Source organism: Gallinula chloropus (assembly GCF_964237585.1).
Source record: "Gallinula chloropus genome assembly, chromosome: 2".
Taxonomy (NCBI): domain Eukaryota; kingdom Metazoa; phylum Chordata; class Aves; order Gruiformes; family Rallidae; genus Gallinula; species Gallinula chloropus.
The window spans coordinates 85,340,336-85,367,547 of record NC_140086.1 but is presented as its reverse complement, the minus strand read 5'-3'; positions in this window follow the sequence as shown (position 1 = coordinate 85,367,547).

Here is a 27,212-nt window from a genome sequence, read left to right as displayed (position 1 = left end):
CTTTTGCAATGATCAGGCAGGCAAGGCATGTCAGTCCACATGTCCCATATCTTACTAATTTTCTTAGGAAATTTATTTCCAGTTATTTCAAGTTATGGAGCGACACTGTATCTCCTCTATTGTTGTTCTGCTTTTCTTAAATAGAGGGCCAAAAAGCTACTCCTTTTCAGTACAAAGGTTAAGACATACACAGGATGCAAGACATTTTATTCCAGCTGCATGTCCCACTGGAAGCCTGATAGAACTTCAGATACAACAGCAAACACCTTTGAAAGCATCACAACTGTCTCAGCGTAGAGTGGGAAGTATGTGTCATTGGACTCCAAACGCAGCGGTGATTTGCCCGTGCTGCAGCCTGCAGAAATTCATTCAGGCTTTTGCCACATTTGTTCACTCACAAAATAGACCATTTATTTAATTATAACTAAAGGGCAGATTATAGAGGGAGATTAAAAAAAAAAAAAAAAAAAAGAAATCTAATACTGCCTCTGTTGATGGAAGCTCCACTTAAATAAAATCTCATTGGTGCTTAAGGCATCCCACCATATGCAAGTGATGCAAGCAAGAGATACAAAATGCCAGGTATTTGCACCTGGAGCACTATTACCTCTTAATTATTCTATTGTACAGCAAGGTCTGTCCTCACAGGGTGCTGGAGATGTCAACCCTTGTACTCACTGATTTAAGATAATCCTCCCACTCATTTGCACTTTGACTTTTTACTACTAGCTGTTCATTTACCGCAGGAATCCCTTGATATTATAGCTATTGTTTCTGAGCATCACTAATTTAGACATCTTTCTCTTAAAAAAAAAAATAGAGGTAGTCATAAAGGAACTTCCATACAGCTTTAGTGAAATGCCAATAGTGAGGAAATAAAGGATGCTCGTTTATTTTAAAAACAGAAGCTTCAACAACTATTATTGGAATTTATGCTTCTAAATCCTCATGCTCTTCAGTCTCTGCTTTTAAGAGTACCACTCCTGTAATACTGGGCTGAGAACACACAGGATAATGAAGAGTAGCTGGGCTCTGGCCCCTCTCAACAAACTCTGAACTGATCAAACGGTAGACAGAGAAGCTTTTAAGGAGTCAGGGGGGAAAAAGGAAGGAAGGAAAGAAGAGATTATTATAGATGATTCTGCAGATTTCACCTGTTCTGTTTGGAGAAATTAGGTAAGATACAATCCTGGCATTGATATATGTATGTGTGGAGTGGTAAAAAACATCTGAGCATTAAAGGAGAGGTAAACTGCAAGACGTGGAAGAAGCCGTACATACATTTGCTAGCTTCACTTGCAGTTCTACTGAACACTCCTTGGCTTTCAGAACTGCAGAAAAGCAGGTTTTGATAAACCTCAAAGTGTTTACTATCCTGCTTTCATTTCAATACTTTGAAATTAATCACCACCTTCCAAAACAACTGAAGAAGGAATCTAATGAAGGCCAGGAAATTGCTAGTCACTGTGCTTTTGGTCATTGTTAGCAATGCACTGCCCAGTCCTACATAATCCTCAATGTCTGCCAGACAGCTACAGAAAAATCTTCTGCTGGCTGGCTGTTGAGCTGAGGCAGTACTTAAGGTCTCCCAAGGAAGATTTTTCCTCAATAGTTTGGGAAACCAACATTCATTCAGGCCTGCAAAAACTCTGATTTTAAGAATGATTCAAAATAATGTGAAATTACTTTTAAGCAATAATTTTAAATACCAATGCACCTGGTATATTTGACATAGCTTTCTTTCCTCCATCATTCTTCCCAAGTATAAAGTGGTCTCAGGAGTTTGTATTTCTTCAATGACCAGTAAGCACTGGGGAACAGAAGCTGGTAAAGGAGAAAATATAGTGTTTTTTCTTGCTTACTCCTAGATTCAGTAGATCCTTTATGTTTGTTCTGAGACATTAGCCTTTTCCTGCTGCCAGATAATGGATGTTTTTTCTGGAACTGCAGCTTCATTTGGGATTTGAATCTGTTAATTCCTGTACAGTGTAGGGTTTGTTACAGGCAAAGTTAACATGGTCCACTTTACAGATTTCTAGAGCAAACTGTAGTTTAGAATATATCTGGCACTGCTATTTCAGCTAGAAGTTATGGAATGCTACTAGGCACATACTTCTCTTGAATGTCTTAAGTTGGCCCTTGCTTGGAATTGTGATTTCAGGTTCACAGTTTTCTAAAGGCCTGTCCATCACATGGACCGTAGATCAGGAAAGAAAATGTATTGTACATTTTCTTATGGAATCTTACATTTTTTTTTCTGAAAAAAGAACTGGCACCATTTGTCTGGCCACTATAGGTACAATTCCAGAATCTCAGAATCTCAGAATCACAGAAGGTTTGAAGTTGGAAGTGACCTCTGGAGGTCATCTGGACTGAAGCAGGTTGCCCAGAACCATGTCCAGACGGCTTTTGAATATCTCCAATAATGGAGACTCCACAACTTCTCTGTGCAGCCTGTACTGCTTTTCAGTCACCCTCACAGTGAAAAAGTGTTTCCTGACGTTCAAAGGGAACCTGCTGTGTTTCGGTTGATTTCCATTGCTTCTGGTGGTGTCACCGGGCACTACTGAACAGAACCTAGCTCCTTCTTCACACTGTCCCCTCAGGTATTTGTAGACATTGGTGACATCCCCCTGAACCTGCTCTTTTCCAAGCTAAACAGGTAGTTTCTTTCTACCTGCCCTCTGAGTTACCTCTTCCATTTAAGTGATGAGAATGGAGCCAATTTCAGACAAAGTTCTATGAAAATAAAATACCACAGCAAAAAGCAAGACACATGCTAATTAACTAAAATGAATTAAAATTAATACAAGTTTTTGTGGAGTTCTTAATGTTTCACAGTGAACTTGGTGACAGTTAAGGTCTTTCTGAGAGCACAGCTGCTGGGGCTGTATTTGAAAAATAAATAAAAATAATAAAACAGCAACCCAAACATTCTCCTAACAGATGGAGAGGTGCAGAATTGAAACCTGTAGGCATTTGGAAAAAAATATTTCACGTACTTCAGAATACATCAGGGTCCTAAATTATGCTGGGTTTTGGTATTTAGAGAGAAAAACAAGTGTGTTGGAATTAATAATAAACAGACTTAAAATCACATTTGGATTAGATATGTTCTTTGCCAAGATGCAGAAACGCATGTTTTCTAAATTTTGTTATTTTGCTTTTCCCCTCATTTCTCAGGGGGGCAGCTATTGTTTTAAGTGGAAACAAAGGCTTGCAGAGTACTCTGATATCCAGAGGAGCAAAGGAGTCTTCTGAAGGATGTAAGGAAGTTGTACTTCCAGAGAACCTCTTGATTTATTTTTTCTCTGAGGAAAACACGTATGCAAAGAATATTTGGTGGTTTGAGGAGACCTCTCTAATACAGTTCTCAAGTCAGGCAATTAGTAAATTTTGACACAGTATAAGGATTAAAAGAAGAGAACCAGAAAAACACCCACATCCTACTAATTAAAAGGCAGCAAATTTTCTTTTTTACTCTGTGGCACATGCACACACACGCACACAGAAATACCAGATTTTCAGTATTTATTGCTCTGAGACATTTTCAAAAATGTAAACAATTACAAATACAGACTTCAGACAGGTGGATGGAACATACAGGGAAAATTTCTGGGTTAACTATTGAAAACAGTGAAAATAATACAGCAGAAAGTTACAGTTGTAACTAAGCAAGTAATTTATATGAATTAAGTGTTTGTGGGTGAGTTGTTTCACTTCTGTAGTAAACAAAAAATGTGCTCATTGTCAGTAGGGCAATTAAGCATGATGAGCTATAGATAACAACTACTACATTATATTATGTATTATGAGAGACAGTTCAGGAACTGAAAAGAGATAACAAAGCAAACAATTAACAGGGTTAATGGTCCTTTTTTCTTATGAGATCAATACACAGGCTTTCATAAATAACAGTGCATCACAGGTATTGTTGGAATTACGTTGATGCTACAGACATGTATGACTGAGGTGCTGTAAAGCCAAAGGAACACAGATCAATGGACAGCAAAATTTACACATGTAAATAGATGTAATCCCTGTGCAGGAAAGCTCAGTCATCATTTACAGTTCGACCACTGGGAAAGGGCCACAGGATAATCAAGCTAACAACAAAGTTAAAAACCACCCCCACCCAATCCTATAGTGCAATAAAATAGATACTTAAAGTGTTTCATATTACACTGATCGTACCTTCCAGCTATGGATGTTAACAGGGATTTTTACGAGTAGAAACAAAGACATTGTACCCTAACCATTTTCAATAGGCTATCACAACAAACTATATTACTACTCCCTTATGCAGTAAGTAATGGAGCACTGATTTACTCCGTATCTTCCTGGGAGCACAGACTTACTTTTCCTTTTCCTAATTAAAATGGCCACTCACAGAGAAATATTGTGGGAATATGTGCTTACAATAAAGCTGTCCTCAGTTCGAGTTAGGCTACAGCATTGTCACAAAAGGACCCAAAACAGAGCCCCACCATCAGCACTACTTTTCCATGCCCTCTGTATTTTTAATGCAATCCAGAAGACCTGTAAAATTAGGGGTTTTCTGAGATGAGTTTCATACAGAAACTTTAAGAAAATATTAATGATTAAGCATGTTCCACAGAAACAACAGATGTTCCTCCAATGGTATTTGTTAGATTTGATCAAAGACTGATGCTCTGAAAACCACCTGCTCCCAGCCTCCTCACATTTCAGTCTGGTGGTTGTTATCATTATTTGAAGAGAGGCATTCAAAAACTGTTTGAGACCCAAAACAAAAGTTTAGAAAAACTTATTTAAATGTATGGTTCTGTTCATATAAATTCTGTGGGGGTTTGGTTTTGGGGTTTTTTTATAGGTTTCTTTGGAGCATTAATTAGAGTTAGAACAAGTGACAACTAACAACAAATTTGATATGATTTATCAGGTCTTGAACAAAAAGAAACATACACTAATCTAGTTTCTAAAGAAATAATGACTATTTAGATGTGCATGAGACAAAAATTTGAGACTCAAATCAAGATTCAAATTTAATTGATGTTTTCAGAAATAATTGCTTCTGAAGACTATTCTTGATAGTTTTAGTCTTACCTCACAGTGCACTTTGAGGTGGATCCTTTTTAAAATGACAACTGCTCACATTCCTGAACAGAGTGGCTTACCTTAAAGGCTGCCAAACCTGCATCTGATACATACAGATTATTCTAGCTACACAGATTCATCTTTTGATGTCCTTCTTTTCATAACTGATAAATCACTGATCAGGAATAATTTTTCTATCATCTTAGATGTTGTCCTGAAGTCTAGATTTCCAGTTGATTTCTTCCATACTTAAAGTTACTCCCAGGATAGCCATTGCATTCAAGAATCAAAAATCAAGAATCAACATCTATCTCATTATATAGATCAACATACATCACATAGTCAGCCACCTGTCCTTCATTCACAGGTCTTCCTATTAAAAGCCATCTCAAACTACACTTTGCCTCCTAATTTTTATGTTTCAAAGCACCCTTCATAGAGAGCATTAACTGCATGATCATGGAAGTGATATTTCAACGATGCAATCTGTTGCCATAATAAGCCAATGGTGGTGCTCTGATTTTTGCATTATCTCAGAAATCACTGATTTGATTTTTTTCCTATTAAATGTTTTATCTTAATGTTGATCACAGGGATCCCTATGTATATTGGGTACCTGAAAAGTTTTTGGTGTTATGATTATTTTCTATCAACATTGTGTGACACTTTCTGTTCTTCGTAGAACATCATTTACTTCACTTTGATGTTGGTGTATATACACATTATGAAAGTATGAAATATTAATTGACTTTAATGTAATTTCTATCATAGCAAATAACAAGGCTTGGTTGTGAGACTAAAAAAAATCTATAATAAAGAAAATTTAGTGTGCAACTAGATGTTTGGGCGTAATGATGACACAGATTTGAATCTATTAAATTATGAAAGTTATACAGTTTTGCATCTGTGATTACATTTTGATGCTAAAAAAAGGAAGCATGGGGAAAACAGTGAAAAAAGGAAGGACTGAAGTTCTTGAAATCTGCAGAGGGTAAGGAAGGATCTACAGAAGCTTGTGTTTCTGTCAGAAAAGAATTATTGCATGACAGCAGAGTGTAAACTGCAAGGTAAGAACCTTTACATTTTTTGGTAAATGAGAACACAGTTGTGTCTGTTTCTGATACTCAGAGCCAGACTTTCCTGTCACCAAGTATTTTCTCTGAGCATATGTCAAGTGCTGCTGAAGGTATAAGCATAGCTGACTAAAATCTGCTTTGAAAGAAAAGCATCAAGTTTCTCATTCTTTGAAAACAGTATCACAACTCAAATGATATGGCAACATCTGTAAGGTAGAATGGGAAATGCACCATCTATGGAACATAAAAAATTAAAGGGAAGTTGTATTATTAGTCTCTGTGTTTTTGCAGAATATACATTTCTAATTGTTCTGATGTTTATGTGTGCAGTTCTTTCTACTCTCTGGTAACTCAAAATCTTTAGCTTGACGAAAGCTTTTATTTTCCTGTTTATAGTTATGCAGAGATGGATCACAAATGAAAATTATTTTCATTGTATTATCTTTATTTTTACTGATGAACTACAATGTCATATTAAAAAAAAAAAAAGTTACATAAGTCTCAGATTCCCTACTTGTGAACTCCCGCAGCCTTGTGTGTTTTAACATGCTCCATTCATAATTAGTACACCTGATCAGTGAGAAGGTTATCTAATATGCTCTAGTTCAGATAAGGGACAAAGACCTTCAGGATACTTGGTACAATGGACTCTGTAAAAATTGTATTTTAGATCTGTGTTGTCAAACCATGTTCCCAGTGCAGTTTTGCCCATCCAGCCTTAGGCAAAACTTGGGCACCTAAATTAAGAGGATAGTCTCCAAAGCTTTGCAGGTACTCAATGAAGAGAAACATAGGAGGACTTTGCCAGAAGGCAATTCACAGCAAGTGCCTAAATTAGATGCTCTAAATCTTCCTTTGAGAAGCTATTCTTTCCCTGGTTATGTTAACAGAGAGACAGAATGATTCCTGGGACAGGAGCCTGAAATTTATCCTGGTTCCATGATGGGATGCCACAAAGCATACATCATCTCTTCCTTCCTAGTTATTCCAATGTATATGCTGAAATACTTCATGTTATTGTACGAGGATAAATACGTCACTGAGGATATACCCCAAAAAAATGGTTAAAAAGTGCAATTTATTAGTGCACATCACAAGACCTCCTGTGATGTGAGTGACCATGGAGACGATATGAGAAAGTGGGATGGAAAGCCTACTTCAACCCTACAGGCACAAGTAAATGAACTGCAAAGCCGAACAGTCATAAAAAACTGTTTCTTCCAGGAAAAAAGCCACTCAAGCTTCCAGTGGGCAAGGCACCAGACTGAGTGGAAGGCCTGATCATACCTATGATCCTCTTGAAGATCCTCTAAGTGCTTGGGATGGTAAGTGCCTTGTTATGATATAAGCCCCGCTATTCTTTCCCTCTTCCTCAGCTTCCCCAGTAACCCATCCTTATCCCAACCCTTGAGGTTTGCCTTTGTCATCCCACTCTCCCCATCTCACCATGAGGAAGGGAGAAGCAAGTGGCTTCAGGGTCCTCAGCTGCCACTTACAGCTGCACCATGAAACACTCTTAACCCCTTGTAGCTCAAACTGACTTTAGCAGGTAGAAATAAACACAATCTGTCAACATAATTGTTGTGAGCAAAAGGTTGTTTCACTTGTTCTTACTGAGGAACGGTCAAATCAGACTCTAAGCAGATTGTATAAGCCTATAGAGATCCACCAGTTTAGTCATTACTTGCCAACTCTACACTGAAAATATTGTGAATAGCATACAGAATATCAAAGTCCAGGAATCTGATTTGGTGTGATTCAGATTCACAGGAAATTATTGGGCTTTGTTTTCAAGCCTGTGACCAAGGCACCATTTTTGAAAGTTAAGATCTGACCCTCCCAGTTAACAAGTCACCCAGCGATCAACAGTGACAACATTACCAGGAAAATCACTGCTTTCCATAATATCACCGGTTATCAGGAATTACCTGTTTATGAACAGAAGGTGCCTGACTAAAGCTGTGAGATTACCACTGGAATTGAAGTAGTCAGAATAAGTAAAATATAGTGACTCTGTCAGCAAAACATCTTTCTTGTTTAAGGAATAACTTATGTATGCCAAACTTAGAATGAAGTGTGTGACATATTTTATTATTTCTTTCACAGTAATAAGTAAAGTACATTTAGCAAGATGGTGGACCTGACGGAACAAATAACAAATAATAATGATGATGCCTGCAGAAAATCCATAAAACATAATTATCCTGGCTTTTATCCAGCATATATAAAAAGCTTGAAACATATTTCTTTGCTGAAGCAAGATGCTTCTGAGAACAAATATCGATAACTATATTGAGACCTTTCGGTAACGCCTCATGTGTGAAATGGTAGTTCCTCAGAAATGTATTTAGCAGGGCATTTTGCTATCTTAATAGAACTACTTTTGAGACCCAAACTTCTTAATGGGAATACTTTACAACAGAGGACAATAATTGCAACAGAGGCTGGAGTATGGTAGAAGCCGAGAGATAGCACCACTTGAGACAGCATAGGATATAGTGCAGTGTGTGGCAAACCTTGATTTTAGACACAACACGGTTGCAGATTAGTAGGATGTTTAAAAGAGGGAAGAAAGAAAAAGGAGAAAAAAAATCCTCAATTTTTGAAAGAGTCAAACCAATCAAGAAAATATGTAATTTTAAAAATTTAGAAGTTGACAGTAATTTTCTCAAGCACTCAGGCACATTGCCCTTTTATATTACTGTGCTTTATGAATTATGAATTCTGGCTGACGAGAAAGCCTAAGGGTGACAACGGAGCTGCGGTGTCAGTAATGCGTTGTCATTTCACACTGTGCAAGTCCCTACTATACCTAGCTGGATTTTTCACGTTTAAATAATGTTACTGACTGCCAAAGTTTTCACTAAAAGGTCTGATGAAAATAGCATCTCTGTTGGTGAGATGCTAAAGCCTATTATCTAGGAAGGGGTCAGATACTTTAGAGACACAGCCAGGGTTTTTGTCTACCATGGGTCTCCAGATGTAGCTATATTCCCTCACCATAATTCACTTTATTTTGAATCAGAGAGTGAACTAGAAAACAAGTTTTTCAGCATCTAGTAGAATGAAATTTGAGTAGAAAAGGCATGTGTTCTGTGAGATTTTACATGGTTCCTGTTGCCAAGGAAACAATTTCTTTTGGCTTTGTAAGGCTTGGTAATGGTGGCCTTGGCTGCAAATCAGGTAGTATAGAACAAGGGAGGCTATTTCTCTAATGCAGTTCTATATGTACACACATAGACGTGCGCATGCTCACATTAAAGAGAAAAAGGTTTAGTAAAACTGAATTATGAAAACTTTCAAGTTTGGAAAACATTCTGAGTATTGTTTGGGAAATGTGTTTATTGAAGAGGCATTGACGCTGGCTGAAGTCAACCCTGTCACTTGAGGTCTCTAAAAAATTGCATGACTCTCATACAGCATTTTCAGCTCAGAAATGGAGGAGTGTCAGTGAGTCAGGGAAAGCTAAGATTTATTTTAACTTTTTAATTCTATATAAAAAATTTCCAGTAGTGATAACTGGCTGTATGAAAACTAGAAAGGAACTTGTTTTTGCCATGTTCAAGAAAAGTGTTCTTTTTTCTGTATAGCCAAAAGGAAGGTCTTCTTTTTTTGGATCTTCTGGCATTCTACCAGCTTATGACTAGAATAACATAGGTATTAAGTCTTTGTTTTCTCTGTTACCAGACAGACTGATAAGCAAATAAAGAACTAACCATCTGTACTACTTTCATGGTTTGATGTAAAAAGGAGGCAGAATGGTAGCTGAAGATAGGATGTAGTGTTGTTCAGTACCAATGCAATTTCAACATGGAAATAAGAGACAAATTGTGAAGGTCTGTGCTTTTACTAACTGAAATACAGCTTCACCTCTCTTAGCAGCTCCAGCCAATCAAACTCGAGAAAATATAGTTTCTTAAGGAAAAAAATAACACCAACCCAAACATTACTGTAGATACTAAGATTTTGGAAGCACCTTTACCTAGTGTTAAAATGAAAGGCTTATAGTGTTCAGGGAAAAAAAGTTGAGTCTCGGAGGGCAAAACTAATAGAGTGTAGGTCAGTTTTAGAAGACCTGATGACTGACCTGACTCTTGCTAAAAAAACCACACTGTATCTCTATTATTGCTCAGGCTCAAATAGAAAGCAGGGAATATTTTCACTGTCCTAAAAAGTTTATGAAAGAGGAAATAATCTACATAGTATTTTATGGGGTATTTAAATAAAACAAACTTATGAACTTACATTTACTGTAATCATTACCTTGTTCCTCTCTGTACTGCAAGACAAGAAGGAAAAAAAAAACCCACCTGTAAATATTAAATAGTTCTCAATGATAATGGGATTCTTAGCTAATAAATGTGTTTTATTATACTTTTTCATTCTGTCTAGTAATTATTTTGGCCTGTAAAACAAGAGTAACAAAACATAATGCACCAATTATACTTCCAGCCTACAGTCTTCCTCCACAGTAGAAACTGCTTGAACCTGGTATATTTCTGAGTATGCTTGCATGAAAATATTTAAAGCATTCTTTTACTTTGTTTTTCTTTTAATTTTATTACCTGTAGCAAAACTTAAATACAATTGAGATAGCTCATATACCTGAGGCCTTTTTAGAATGTAGTTCATACTGGGAGAAAAAAAAAAAAAAGGTCACTAAAAAAAATGGAGATTTAAACTGATTCAATGAAGGCATCAAAACCAAGCTCTAAGCTTCAACAGGCTCAAGTGAACATTTTTTTTTCTGGGGATCTATATCAACCCAACACATTTCCCTGCTCCTTGAATCAAATGTGTGATTTACTTTCCCCTTAAATGGAAGAAAACAGTTTCCCTTAGGCAGGAAAAAAGTTCACACCTTATTACCTACTAGATGTAAAAATGTTAGACCCTACAATTCAATGACCTGTCATCAGATCTTATTAAGTCTACTCTTTTGAAGAATTCCTTTGGACTGAATAGGTCTCCACTAGACTAAAACACACACTGAAAAAAGCCTGAAGCACATCTATATCTTTTCTAATATTAGCTTTGAAAAACATGTCTGTACGTTTTTAAGCTTATTATAGGTACAATTAATATCAGTAAAATTTAATATAACACTTAAACCTGTTTAGTATTACGACTTGAACAGGTGTCCATTCTTTTAAAATAAAAAGAAAGAAAAAAAACCAATATATCCAATAGAATGCAAACCAGTACTTCCAAGAAATGGACAGGGTATGAAGTAATATATCACTGGCTATCTACAAGCAGCATTTAAATTAAAGCCACTAGGTGTCAGCATATAAATATTCCTAAAGACACTTACCTGCCAGCAAAAGTAGTTGGTAACAAATACACAAAATTGTAGGTGGTAGACCATGGCCTTACAAAGCCATGGATGAAAGCCGTAAACTTACCAGGCTCACTGATAAATATTAGACTGATTGAGAAGTATGTTTCCACATGATTAATAAGTTTTAAATTAAACTTTTTATTTTTTTAATAAAATGCACTGGATATTGTAATTTACACAGACCTTTAGTGGTTTGACTTCAAAATAAATGTTTTCCCAACCAAAACCTGATACCAGAATATGGTCTTGTTGACATGAAACAAAGTGTCACACAGGTTCTTCACACTTGCATGTTTGCTGAGCTGCTTAGTCCTTATATTACAGTTCCTCAGTAGAAAACAAGTCATTCTCTAGTAGCATTCTGTTGTCACTAAGACCCTAATGTGGCCTTCAAGCTCTGATGACATTGCCTATTGGGAGCACAAAAATGAGGGGCAAATTTAAGTCATTTATCTTACTAATGATCTTTTCTTAAAGTAGAGTTATTAACTCAAAGGAACAGGATGCTCAAGGCGGGTAATACTAAATTAGCAGCACACTGAAATGACTTCAGTTACTTCCATACCATAGTAGCACTTCTTGGGATGCAAGAGGGAATTTATGTGTCTGACAGGTGAGTGTGTCACCAAAACTGTTTAGCACTCCTGACTCATCCCTAGCTCTTTCAGCTATTGACAGACCCCTGGCATGTCACCTCATGTAATTCACTTAAGACTCTTTGTTGTGTTATTGTCCTAATAAGTAGTGACATTTCCTTGAACTCACACAATACTGTTTATTGGATATATAATGAAAACTGTAGATACCCCTTGGAGAATTCAGAAAGCATCTGAAGGGTTTCAGTAGCTATTCAACTATGATTAAAGAAACATCTAAATGACACACTAGTGTATCAGCTCCTATGTATGGTAAGAATGTAAACTAGCCTATCTTTTCAAAGCTGAAGCAGTAGAAAGGCACGGAGAAAGAGCAGTACAGAAAAAGAGTGTGACAATACATGCAGCTCTGACACATGAAAAACAATACCAGAAAATAGCTAACATGTCTAGCAACTTGAAAGGGAAAACAGAGATTCCCACCAATGTTTGGATTTTTTTTTTTAACCCATATTTGAGGGAAGCTACTCATAAGTGTAGTGTCCCTTAAGTCATCTACTGGATGCGTGTATATAGTATAGTAAATTTAGAAATATGAGAGGCATTTGGGCCTCTGCTCTCAGAAGATCAGGTTGTCCTGCTGTCCCCTGCCCCAAGAAATATTCCAGAATGGTTGCCTTACAGAATGAAGTCATGTCAATTGCACTGATATCAAAAACCTGCAGGTAAACTTTTTTTAAAGAGAATTCTGCATGTCTTTTTTCTTTCCTAAAATTGTCTTCATAATTTCCCACCCTTAGACACAAGCAAAGAAAACTGTATTTTTTAAACAGGAGAAACACTAACAAACAGAAACCATAGAAGTGTTTTCATAATGGAAGCTCTTGACCTTCTTTCTGCTTCTAAATTACAGTGCTATGCAATTGTCCTTATGTAAATTTATTTAAAGAAATTTAAGTAGCTGTTCTAAAAATGTTTAAATATGAACAAATCAAGCCTACAAAACCAGTGAATGGTTCTGAAGAAGTTTGTTGAGAGATCTTCTGACCAATAGACTGCTGACTTCTAAAGGCAGCTGTTGGCATAGTATATCGTATATTTCAATGGAGTATCAGAGAGGGGTAGTTTTCCTGTCTCTCATCTTTCAGCATAGCACCAGAATGGATGAGAGGATTTACAAGACTCTCCAGTTCTTTCAAGGTAAAAGCAGAGAGCTCATTTAACATCCGTCTTCAGAATGACAGCACCCGAAGAGCTATGAGTCTTGTAGAGTAATTCTGGCACAAAAATAAACTGATTTAGGTGAAATCTGGTGACTGTGTTGGGGAAGAAGCTTAAAACCAGGGCATAAAACAGCCCTAGCTCCAAGAAAGATTCTTAAGAGAAAAGTATGCCAAAAGGACTTGCACTGTGACAGGACCAAAGTAATTTCAATTAGGACAGGAAATTACTTTAAAGGACAGGAAAAGTATGTAACACACCTAAATAAGACTAAAACATCCAGAAAGAATTAACATTTATCTTTAGGCTTACTAATTCTTTCCTGATACGACTGCGAAGAACATAAACTCAGAGTTTATAGCTTTTCTGACAATAGGCAGAGCCTAACAGGAGGTCATTCAAAGCTAAATTCTCAAACATTCACAAATGCAGCTGCTGGATCCTCCTCTATGGATTGCTCTGTGCATTTCAGCACTCAAACAGCAATAAGTCCCTCTATGATTCCATCTGCTCCAGTTAAAATTGATGATTCCTTGATAATGCTGCCTTTCATTTGTCCTCCCCTCCCTTTCCTATATGAAGAAATGCCCAAATGACTCCAGAACTGTAGGTTAGTCCCCTAAACAGCCTACTAAACTACTTCAGCCAACAAAGTTCTATTCTCTCTCTGGTGAAATATCCTGGTGCATAAAGGGTATGGTGTGGCTGATGATACCTTACCACAAGAGGAGGGAGATACACAAAAGCTTCACTGTTCACTCTTGACAGACCCATAGTTGCCTGAGGGGTAAGACATCTAGGTTGGGAGGGTGGGTTTTTTTTTTTTTTAAATGCATCTTTACTTCAGATGATTAGCTGCTTGCTAATCATAATAAAGATACTCATTTTACAAAAGCTGTTGTTCTGTTTCACTCATCACAAGCTCCCTAGGACAGGGAGGTGCCTGAACCATGAGGAAGACCTGCAAAAGGAAGGCAGAGCAGACCCATGGATGGGACAGGCAGCTCCTCACTTGGAGCTGAGGTGCAGGACAGGACAGGAGCTACAAGAGATGAACAAGGGTTGCAGCATTCCTGATGCCCCAAGGATGTTCCTTTCCATCCCAAACCTTTCCTTTTTGAGGGTGTGAGTAGTGCTTCAGTGCTTCTGGGCCTTCACTGGATGCTTGCCACACATTGACTGTCAATCAGTGTAAGTCCAGATTTGATCACTCAATCTGTTGGCAGCTTCTGACTGAACTGATCATCAGATTTTTATTGACTGGCACACTTGGCCAGGGAAGGCACAAGTATCAGAGCTCTCCCCCAGTGCAGCCCAGCTGGCAGGCAGCTGCCAAAAGCCACTAAGTGAGAGTGGCCTCCTGCCATGCTTGCGAGTTGATTCACAGCCCTGACCCTGGCCCGGCCTGCAGCCTCACTGCTCTGATCATTTATCAATGACCTGGAGGAAGGGATTGAATAACCCTCAGCAGGTTTGGAGATGATATTAAGCTGGGAGGAAGTGTTGATCTGCCTGAGAGGCTCTTCAGAGGGATCTGAACAGACTGGACCGATGGGCTGAGACCAATGGGATGAAGTTTAACAAGGCCAAATGTAGAGTGCTGCACATGGGCCATAACAACCCCATGCAGCGTTATAGGCTTGGGGGAGACTGGCTGGAGAGCTGTCACACAGAGAAGGACCTGGGGGTGTTGGTTGACTGCAGGCTGCATATGAGTCAGCAGTGTGCCCAGGCAGCCAGGAAGGCAAATAGCATCCTGGCTTGTATCAAAAATAGCATGGCCAGTAGGGCTAGAGAGGTGATTGTGCCCCTGTACCCAGCATTGGTGAGGCTGCACCTTGAGTACTGTGTCCAGTTCTGGGCTCCCCACCATAAGAAGGACATTGAGGTCATGGAGCGAGTGCAGAGAAGGGCAACCAGGCTGGTGAAGGGCAAATCCTACAAGGAGCAGCTGAGGGAGCTGGGGGTGTTTAGCCTGGAGAAGAGGAGGCTGAGGGGAGACCTTATCACCACCTACAACTACCTGACAGGAGGTTGTAGAGAGATGAGCGATGGTCTCTTCAGCCAAGTAACAGGAGATAAGACAAGGGGAAATGGTACAAAGCTGTGACAGGGCAGGTTCAGATTAGATGTTAGGAAAAAAAATTTTTACTGAAAGAGTTGTTGAGCCCTGGAACAGGCTGCCCAGGGCGGTGGTTTAGTCACCTTCCCTGGACGTGTTTAAGAAAAGGGTAGATGAGGTACTTAGGGATATGGTTTAGCTTAGGACAGGAATGGTTGGACTTTATGATCTCAAAGGTCTTTTCCAACCTTGTGATTCTGTGATTCTGGGATCTGTGATTCTATGACCCCTGTCCCGATAGCGGGACCTGCCTGGCACTGCATCTGAGTGTCTCCTGGAAATTGCCAGTTATTGGTCCTTCCCTGGGCCCGAGCGCTGCCCTACTTTGGGTCATGTTGGGACTGCATCAACCAGGGAGGGAAGTGGATGGAAAGAGAGGAGGAGAGGGCTGGGAAAGGAGTATGGTGGGGCGCAATGGCGGGGCCGGGAGGGAGAGGAGGGCACAGACCCACAGGCCTGCAGGCACCCACCAGCCTGCACCAACCTGTGACAACTAGTAACTAATATATTTAAAAGGCAAAGAATTTATCAGAGCAGCTGAAGTTAGTTATATTTTGCAGGATACGTGCAAGACAAAATGGTCTCATCATTGGTGATTCATTTCATGTCTTTTTTCCGTCTCTAAAACACAGCATGCAGAATGCCTTTTCTTAGCAGTTTACCTGTATTCAGGGAAAATAAACCCATTTAAAGAAACCTGTTTTAATGAAGATGTTATAAATGCAGGGCAATTGCCTAGAAACTTCGGGATGCAGGTGCCTCTTTTCTCCTGCCTGCTGCATATCTCACTGCCTTTGTCACTTCTTGTCACTACTCGGCTTCTGCACCCAGGGGTCAGGAGTGCAAGTGGTGCTGACTGAAGAAGGCGATCTCTTTCACTAAGGGGTGAAGGGTGCTGTTATCACCTCTGTCCCGCCCCCAGAAAATTCAGTCAAGAGAAAGAAATAGATGACAGCAGCTAGAATGAAGTACATTCTGAGCACAGCAGTGATGGTATAAGTGTGTTATTTAAATGATCAGGTGGGTCTGGCACAGATATTTTTAGCTTCAATTATTTTGCAAGTTAACTCTTCATTTCAGAGACTCACAACCTGAAGTGATTCTATTTCTTAAATCCCAAGTAGCTTCACAGTGATAGAGATGTATCTTAATAATTTTTGTTTTAATTTTTGAATCCGTAGCAGCAGCTGCAACACAAACGTATATCTTGGATTGTAATTACATTTCTTTAGCATGGTGACACAGTCCTTTACCAAAGGCTACACCTCAAGATTATTTAAGGGTTACTATTGATTCATAGAGCTATTACTCCTTTCCACTGGAATAGTAGATGTCTGAAGTGTGTTAGTCTATCAGTTCAATAGGTGCCCTGTTACATCTGAGCAGAAAGAACTCTGTCCTTTCCGGCGCTGGCTCGCTGGCTGGCTGAAACCCTCAGACTGTCACTCTTCTCAATTGTGCCGTGACAGCAGCGACAAAAGATGCACTTGGCATAAAAATCCCAAGCATGTAAGTTGCTGTGTGCAGTAGCCAGGTGTCCTGTGGGAGGAATTTGACTGAATTCTCTCACTGATAATCAGATGTATTGCTGACCTTTAGGTGCAGTGCAAGTCATATCCCTTTCCTTACTTATTGGTCCACAGGGAGTGGGAAGAGAACTGTTTGCTTTAGGCAATTGTTCTTTTCTTTCTGACAGATGTAAATGTCAAAGGATGTCTGGGTAGGTTTGGGTACCATTTAATGTCACCATTATTTTGGTGACTAACAAGAGCTGGTGGTGAATCTATAAACAGGATGCAGTAGACCTCTGGAGGGTAATAAGGATGGGGAACCAATTGTATGGAAATGTCTTCACATTGACAATTTTAGTCAGTGAGGCCTTATGATTAAAAAAAAAAAAAAAGAGAGAGAGAAAAAGGATCATGATGGAATTGGCAAAGCAAAATTTGCCCTATATTCCGAAGGTCCAGAAAAATGCCTGGAGGGAATTCTGAAATTGACCGCTTACCCAGGAGAACACAGATCTGTGCCTGAGCTGTGAGAACTGGCACTTTTTTCCAGGAGATCTTTTCAGGAGACACATGTGAGGTTAACAAATCTGCTTCTTACTGGGACAGCATGTTGAGGCTCTAGTTCTTCCTTTAGCACTCTCTATAAAATCGGTGCCCTTTATATTGCGAAGGCTCACAACAGCGCAAACCCTTTGGATCAAATGCTTGATAATTGTAATTTTCTCTTAACAGAGTTGCAAGCAAACTGTCTGTCACATGCAGCTGTTTTAGAATGCATAATTACACCTGCCTGCTGTTGCCCACACTGCCTGTGAGACATGATGGATGATTTGAAACTTGCACTTTATCATTATTATTGTTATTTTACAAAACTGAGGGGTGAAATATATTTTAAGTGTCTTTCTTGACCCTTGCCTTGGTCCAACTGAGACACCCTACACCCACCACTTCAAACTTTTTTACTCAATTAATTTCTGCTATCATTTAAGAAGACTATTTAGATATCGATCCTGAAAACCTATCTCTAAGTAACACTGTTGAGTAATATGGAGCTTTCCATGTTGTTTGCTAACTGTTGGTTTGGATCTGTGTCCCTCCTTCTCTCTCACGTTTCACATGAATTTTAAAAATCCCAAGGACAGTGTTTATATTTTACATTTACTGTTTTAAATTACAAAAAATGTGAGTGCCTCATAAACATAGTGACCAATTATACATACAGCTGGTTGGAGAGGAAGAAGGTCATTTTCTAAAGGAAATTCAAAATGATAGGAATTTAATAGCAAGCCTTCATCTGTGATTTTAACTCAGAAAAATAGAGCTACCACTGACTGTTTAAAACTCAGTTTTAAACCTGACATGACAAGATGAACAAGCAGCGCATAATCAATAAAAGAAAGGGAGTCAAGGAACTGAAAGATCTTCTTCTTTTTAGTGCTCTCTAGAAAGGACAAATACTTTAATTTCAAAGCTGGGAGCTTATCTATTTTTAGCATTGCATGTTTATACATTACAACAAAGGTATCTGGTAAAAAGGGCTTCTCAAGAATTCAAGATTCAAAGCAGGTTATGACAAGGTGCTCAAAACCAAATTGTTCATTTTTTTAAAAGAAACAATCACTCAGGCAAGAGTATATCTGCAGGCTTAAGAAGCAATTAACGGGTAATTTGAAGGTATATGTAATCACAGTTGCTTTCTTATAATAGTGTTTCCAAGGAAATAAAGAAAAAAGCCACAATGATCAATAAAATGCCATTCTTAACATAGAGTGACCACAGAGAAGAAGCTGAAATAATACAGAATTGAAGAGAAATACTGTGATACTGCTGTCATAATTAGAGGTGTTTTAAGAAATTAATGCATTTTCCCCAAGAACATTAGTTTCCATTTGAAAGGAAATTTCATGTCACATTTGTAGCATTTTTACGTTTGCATTCCATGAAACATTGAACTTAATTGGCTGAAATAGTGAATGTAAACCTACTCAAACATTCACTATGTAGTATGGTAATGTTTCCACTATATTGGGTGACTGTACACATACCAAAAATGCAAACAGTGCCTTGCTGCTTAAAAATCAATTCTCATGGGAAGGCCAACAAAACCCCGAATCCTGGCACATGCCTCACTAGATGAAGGCTTCTGATGATACACTACCTTTTTTTTTTTATATAGGCCCAAATATTCTTATTAAACAAGAGTTTAATCAGCAGCACGTGAAGCCAGTGAGATACTTTTGCATGAGTCAGTCCCATACACACACCATATAAGACTATTTTCTCCTCTGCTTCTAGGTAATATGCTATAGGGCTGCTACATCCTTCTCTGCCTTCCTAATTCTTTTCTTCCAGTTGACAGCAGGTATCATGCCTAGTGGTCACTCACCACAACTATCAGAACTCAGACTTATTTATCTTTAATTTGTGCTACTCTTGTCTTCTCTTTATTGTAGTTTTGATTTTATCCAAAGTAGTTGTAAGCTGAACCAAAGTAAACTGTTCCTCTTAGCCAGAAATTATCCACTAGAATTAATTTTCCATTGGGTAATCCAAATTTTAGGAAGGCGAAACAGAAAAATGCTGGAATCTCCTGCAAGGTTAAAATTTCTACTTTAATTTCCTTCTGTCTAAGATTTTTAAAAAAAAAAAAAGGACAAACCTATCAATTAAGCCAGACATCTCTAAGAATGTAGTTAGTTTGTTTGTGTAATATTTCTCTATCCTGTCTTCTGTTCCTGTAAATTGTGCCTCAGGAATTTTCATCTCCAATTGCACAGAATCCAGTGCATTGTCATCCTCAAACCCACATGGTATCTCTTGGAGTTAATGTTGTATAAATGTTTATTCCTAATCAAAGAAACACTATTGAAGCAAGCATAGAACAAATGATGTTTCAGTTCTGATTATCTGCCATGAAGTATTCACAGGGCACTCTAAAAGGGGAAATATTTCTTAATTAAAATTAAGAAAAGATGTTTGTGCTCTCACTCCAGGCAATTAAATATAACATTTGCATGCATATAATTCCATGGGAAACAAAACCCAGGAAGTGACTGTTTGAGTGTCTATTAATTAAAAAATCCAACACTTCAGTGGTTGTACTAGCTGCCCTTTTATACAGTCTCTGTAGGTTAATAATTGAATTAAAGTGTGCACAAAATGATACCAATGAAGGGCTGCTTAAAAAGAATCTATCTCGGTTCATAGTAATCATCTGATTATTTTTATTTCCATTATTAATGATGTATAATTCAAAAGCATATATGATTCCAGAATAAAAAGTTTCGAAGAACAGATCAACCAAACACTCATCATACGCACACAGCACGGTAGGATTTGGTAGCCTGCTCTTTGTGGTGGGATTTTTTTATGATTGCTAGCCTAAACAACGTGCTAAAGACAGTAACCATTAAAAATATAGAGAAAGTACTTACTCTGGGAAAAATCCTCATGCAAAAGAAAATGGAAAGTTGTCGAGGAAAATACTGTCTTCTATTACCCAACCTACAGTTATCTTTAGATACAAAGCAAGTTCAACTAAACCCTGGGAAACAGCAGAGTTCAGAGCCAACAGTCCATTAGTGAAGCTAGATCAATATAAAGGCAAAGAAACATGGGCTTCATTTCACTCCAACACTCTTGAAGATGACCTGCTGAAGATTTATCAGTTTTATATAGAAGGATTTGCCCTCCTCCTTCTCTTTATTTTCTTGAAAATTGTACAAAGTGAATTACAGAAAATGTGTATATTGGGGGGGTGGGGCAGGGGAGTACAGTTTGAAGACACTAGGCCTTTCTTGCTTCTGGTTTCTGTCAATAAAACTAATCAAGGGCTGATTTGTAAGTCTGTGGGTTTTTTAAGTGCATATTTGCTCACTATGACAAAGCTTTATGCTTTTTGTTGTACTGCACTGTTCTTCCACTGTGCTGCAAATTTTGAGCAGGATATTTTCTAGAGGCTTGCTTATTGCTTAAAATTTTCATGTTTATTTTTCATTGGCGCTGTAGAATTAATGCTACCACCTTTGGTACAAAAAAAAAAAAACCAGTCTGGCTCATTGGGTGAAATCAGAAAGGACTAATGGTGGAGTTAAAGTTCACCATACAAATGAGAAGTGTGAACAGAAAAATGGAAGGCAGAAAAGAGATGGGATGAGAAAGTCAAGAGAGAAAGAGGTGGGTGTGGTGAAACAAAATGAATGCAAGATAGAAAGTTTGGAAGCAGTTAGAAAGAAACTAGGTGTTTGGCTGATTGAGAAGTTGGGCTTGTCAGTGTATTTTTTAAGTCTATTGATATATAAATAATTCATTAAACTCTCCATCTCTGTTATTCAAGCCTATTTCATATTTTCTCTCACTGTAAATTTATCACTAGACATATTATTCAAATAAATAGGATAATGACACTTAGGGACCTATCACAAAGAATTCAATGAACTCCAGAGATCTTTTGTGTGAGCATCTTCTTTGTACTCTGACTTGTAACTTGAGATGGACAGGTAGGTACAGGCAAAGACCATAAAGCATTAGTAGTTGTGGCACCCTTAGACATTTGATACTGTTTCTATGTTGGAAAAACTCCTGGTTTAGATTTGACAGAGACAGTCTTCAGCTCCTTTCCCCTCCTCCCACCCCTTCCCACCCCCAACTAAAAAGCAGCAAGTCCAAACTAGACCAGAAACAAGGCAATAGGTCAGATTTCTTAAAAAATTTCAGATGGATGTTATAGCTTCTAGAAGTCATATTCTGATCCAGCGTTAATTATATTCACAGTAGGATGGCATTCTTTGGTTTAAACAAGAACTTGAGACCAATTGAAACAGTAATGTTAAACAGAGGTCCTCCAGGAAAAAAAAAAAAAAAATTAAATGCAATTACACAAAATTTACTGGCTTTTTAAGCAATCACAGTTAACATAAATTTGGTTGGGGGTTTCTGCTTGCTTCTTTTTTTAAATAATTTTAAATTATTCTGCGACAACATAGTAAATGTTAAGGAACTCTCCATATAGTGTTGTTAAAATGCACTCTTATACTCTTGTTCAGTTTCATTTTAACATTACAGCTGCCAATAATAGGAAATCTGTAGAATGTCTGGAAAAAAAGTCAAACATAATTAATATATTTTTTTTTTAGTATTAACTAAAGTATATATATGAACACATATATATTGTGTTCAGATTTCCACTCTAAGGAAAAGTACTGGAAGTTCTTGATGGTCTTGTAATAGGTTTGTGGTTTACTGGTTCTTCAAATATTCCATTAACAGGCTGTGGATAAACTGCTGATGCATGCTACAAAATAAAATGTATAGATCCATAGGTCATGCTAGTCTTAAAAGATTCTGAATTGTCAAAATAATTCTTCAAAGGGATTTTGTAAAAAAGCCCCCAAAAGCTAAATCAAAGCACTGACTAATTGTCTATGTGTGATTACAAAAAGATGAAGAAAACCGTGCTTGAAAGGACTATCTTTCAAGTTACTGTAACCAGGCACTGAGATAAACCCTTCTGAATAAAGCTTTCAGGGACTATAAAGCACATCAGCATTTCTGTCTCAGAAGTTAAAAGTAAATTCAATGTCTCTAACCTCATTTAGAATTACTTAGGATGTGATTATTTTCATACTAGTGGATGGAAATACCTTTGCTGTCTTTATTCTGAAGAAAGGGGAGGTGATCCTGCACATTTGGTGTTCATCACATTTGCTCATGTCCAACGGTGCCATACACAGTCCCTAGCAACCCATGCTGTAAGAGTGTAACAAGAAAATGAACAATCTGTTATCACTTGCTTCTGGGAGAAGGGTTGGAACTAGTTGATCTTTGAGGTCCCTTAGCGTTCTGTGATTCTATGACCACTGCCCCTATACTACAAGTAACACACGCCAAGTATACACACACACATGTGCACATACATTTCTTGCAGAGCATGTCCAAAGACTGGGCTTGCTTACTTACTTCTGTTGTACCTCTGTTTGCAACCGGGTTGTTTCTTAATTTCTGGTTTTATGTATTCTCCAGTTTCCCCCTTTTTACCAGGAAAAACTCCAAACAAAAAGCAGAAGCATGACACTAAAATGTCTCTGCACCTTGTTTGTAAGAGCTAGCATTTTCAAAGATGCAGTAATTATTCAGGTGCCCTGACCCTGTGTAAGTTAAAGGTGACTGAGTTTTCACCTCCTTTAAAATTATTTTTTCACCTCCCTTACTAAATTGTATTTACTGGGTACTTATTACTTACCATATATACAGACAACAGAGGGGGGAGGTGAGCTAGAGGATGCCTACTGTTACTTCTTGTTCTCTAATGTTAGTCTTGGTTACACTAAAATGTAATTGGAACCTAATCATCAGTATTTTTTTACTGGCATTCAGGTGTTCCAAGTTCTTTTTGGCAATTCCTCAAGTTATTTATTATGCTCTATTTGTTATTTCTTCTTTCTTTTTCTTGATATTGTTCCCCTGTGAGCAGCATTTAGTCTAGCTGCTTAGCTTTTCTTTTTGTTCCTCCCCTGGTTAGGACTGTGGCACACATAATTCTAAGTGGCACCTACCATAGCTGAAGAATTTTGAAAGGAATTTTGAGTTGTTAAAAAAGGAGGGTATTTATAAAATCAAACAGGGAGCATGTTAATTGAATTCAGTCAGCCTGGCAAAGATAAAAAACACTATCAGACTTCTGGTACCATAAATGGAGCAAAAATTTAAGTCAATTTAAACTAACAGAGCTCAGAAGTTTTACTAATTAGCATCTACAGGGACAGCAAAATGTGGCTGCAAAGGCGAGACTTCCATTTCTATGTTTGGGGGAAAAAATATTTCAACATGTTTCTAGTATCATTAAATAGCACGTGACATCTGGCTAGGCCTCCAGCAAAATAAGCAACAACAATATGTTTGAAACACTTCTCTCATTTCTGGGTTCAGCAGTTTTTAGACATCAAAGAGCTGCACAAAATTGAAAGTGGTAATGGGAAAGAAGCTGCACGTTAGTATTTAATTACATTAAATTGATTAGAAAGAAGTAAGCTCTTGATTGGGAGCACATTACATTCTATCTGTACAGCATCCAAGCTAGTTTGTGAGTGAATCTAACTTGTTAAAACATGAGAAAGATAATGACATAAAAACTAACTCAAACTTTGAAGTATGTGAGCTGGACTACTCAGCTATTTCACTCATTTGTGCATTTGGCAAAGAAAAGCAATTCTCAGGTCTTTGAGAGAAAAAAAAAAATAAATCCATCCAGCCATAGCCAGGAGAAATAAAGTATTCCTTGCTACCATGAACATGAACTGGAGCTATTTTCCATTCTTTCCATCTGCTCACAAAAATTGCCTTTGAAAAAAATCAGCTTTTGATTAAAATAGATACCTAAGTTTTAACATATGCACAACATGAAACATACAATTTCATGTACAAAATCTATATGCAAATTGGTGACCTAGAACAAAGCAAGTTACATGGCTGATTATTTCACTATTTTCTCGTGAACATCAAGATTGGTCATTGCATTACTTTAGACTAATTAATCTAGGCATTATTTTAGAGAACTTCCACTATTTTTCAGTTTTAGTATTACCCAAGAATAGTCTTCCCAATATTCAAGAGAAAATAGGGAATATACTATAATTTCTGCAATGGATTTTTCATCTCAGTTTGATGGATGATGAAGAAAAAATACAAGCACATTCCATTTAATTTGTGAGGCTAGTAAATATAGACATTTGTGTACTAACATCTCTCAAGACAGCCTAGGAAAGAAATTTAGAACGAGTCCTCAAAATCTCAGAGTGGAAGCAACTTGTCTTATTATTTTTATATTATCGTGTATTATACAATGACAAGAATAATCTTTATCTCTTTTTTCTTTCCTTGGAATAAAATGACTTTTTGGACTGATCAAACACCTCAGGCTTTGCCTTAGTGTTTAATCAGTTTCAGCAGCTGTTCATAGCTTCAAATACTACAAAGCAATAGAATTTAATTGCTTAATTAAACTCAAACCTCAGTTGTCTTTTTAACAGTCAGGGGCCTGCCTAGCTTTTGGATACTCAAAGAAAATCAGAGAGGAAGCAAATGACATTGCTCTTCTCTCAAGGATGGTTGATATAGGACTGTTATGTAGACATTGAAAAGGAAAAGCCAAGGGCTTCTTTGGGGAAGTAGTCAGGAGTCTTGTTTCCTGTTTTTTACCTAAATTATTGATTTTATATGAACACAGCTACATTACTTTTGTAAAAGTTTTATAACTTTTATAAAGTACATGTATGTTAATTGGAAAAAATTGAGTACAGATCTTTGAACAGAGTACACTTCCTTGCTGAGTTTTATTTATTCTAGTCATACTTCTGACTCCATGGAGATTTTTTTTATTTCCTGACTCCAGTATTTAGTGTCAGCTGTTATAAGTGCACAAAAATGTATTTTACCCAGCAAGATGCTCTCTGTCTTCAGCATTCTTACATGCATATAGAGCACTGGGTTCATATGTGATCATCTTGGGGGCGTTTCCTTTGATTTGAAATGGATAAGATGTACTGAAGTGGGGTTACAACTTCAGCTAATAAGTTTGAAGAAAAAAAAAATTTTTGTCCCATCCTGTACTTACATAAATCTACCATGCTGAGAACTACTACATTTATTTTGAGAATTGCTAATTTTTTTAAAAAACTGATTAAAAATGGAACTTCATTTCCTCTATTACTTCTAGCTCTCATCTAAGAAGGCTTGAAAATAATCTTTACAGGAATTCCTCCTTGTATTTATTATCCAAATCTTCTCATAATCTTCGTATGAGACACCAGATTCAGTTTTCTGTTTTGATATTTGAAATATTTTGACCTTTACTTGTTACAATTAAGCCATTACAACTTATGATATCATTTATTAGAGCATGGAGAAGGGAAAGAAATTGCACTCAGGAAGCATGACCTTGAACTAGATAAAACCATTTAGAAAATGTATATAGTGACTTTATTAATCAACTTCTCAGTTACAATAAATCCATAAATTTTTGTTTATTTTGTTGGAACATTGCCAAATTCAGTAAAACTTTACCATCAACGTACAATCTATCTATCTAAAACACTGGTGTTATCTATTATCATAGTACCACATAGCATGTCACGTATTTTTTCCACTGAACATATAAAGAAGAAAAATACTACTGGATTTTTTCAAGACCTTTATATGTCTGAAAGTTCAAACAGTCAGTTAATAGCATTCTCTAAAGCATGCAAATACATTAATATCTTTGAATGAGTGGCCTTAAATTATTGAGCATGCCTACATAAGACATCTTTGACACAGAGAATAAACTGGAAATACCTACAAAACTAATAAGGTGCAGAAAGAATACTAAATTTTCAGCATGCTTTGGTTTTGTTTCAATATATTAAAATTTGCAGCTTTTGTGGAGTTTGTTTTTTTAAAATTTCCAGTTAAATGTATATAAATAGTACTGTCTGGGTATAGAAATAGTACTTAAAAACACATGCACAGACAAATAATTCTAAATAATTCCTCACATATCAATAGATTTTGGCTTTTCCCCTATGAATATAGGTCATGCTTTCTAAAAGACACCTGAAAATAACAAAACATTATTTTTTCATAATGAAACTACCATCCGCTGACAACTATCCTTCATGTAGTGTTTTTCATCCTGCTGGTGCTTCACTCTGGTAAGAAAGGTAATCAGAACGCATCTGAAGTTTGAGTTGAAGAGGCCAGTAATTTGATATGAAAGCATGAAAAGCCTTCCCTGAAAACACAGAAATCTAGACAAAGAACAATCTTCTATGATTATCAGTGATCCATGTCACTGTCTTGTGGGGCTTGCCAGAAACTTATAAACTAATAACTTCATAACAAAAAGTTTAAGATGGAATTTTCAGAAATATTTGTATATTTTATTCATATTATTGGTCTCTTTTTAATATGCTACACTTTCATCCTATTTTGTACCAAAAGTTCAATTCCTTTGAAATGATTTCTGTTATTTTATTTTCAGGATTTTCTCTGAGCTTTTTTTTCAGCCTTAACTATACCAACAATCATTGTTTTTAAATTTTATTACTTCTGAAAGGTAGCTATATATTTGACACATATTTCACAAACATGGAATTGTTACTGCCTACAGTTTCAGTTTGTCTACATTACATTTTACACAGTAAATGTAATCATAGGGATTCATGAGTAGCAAACTACATACATATACATCCTAGGATGATGTATATACACTAGAATGAAATACACTCCCTGTTC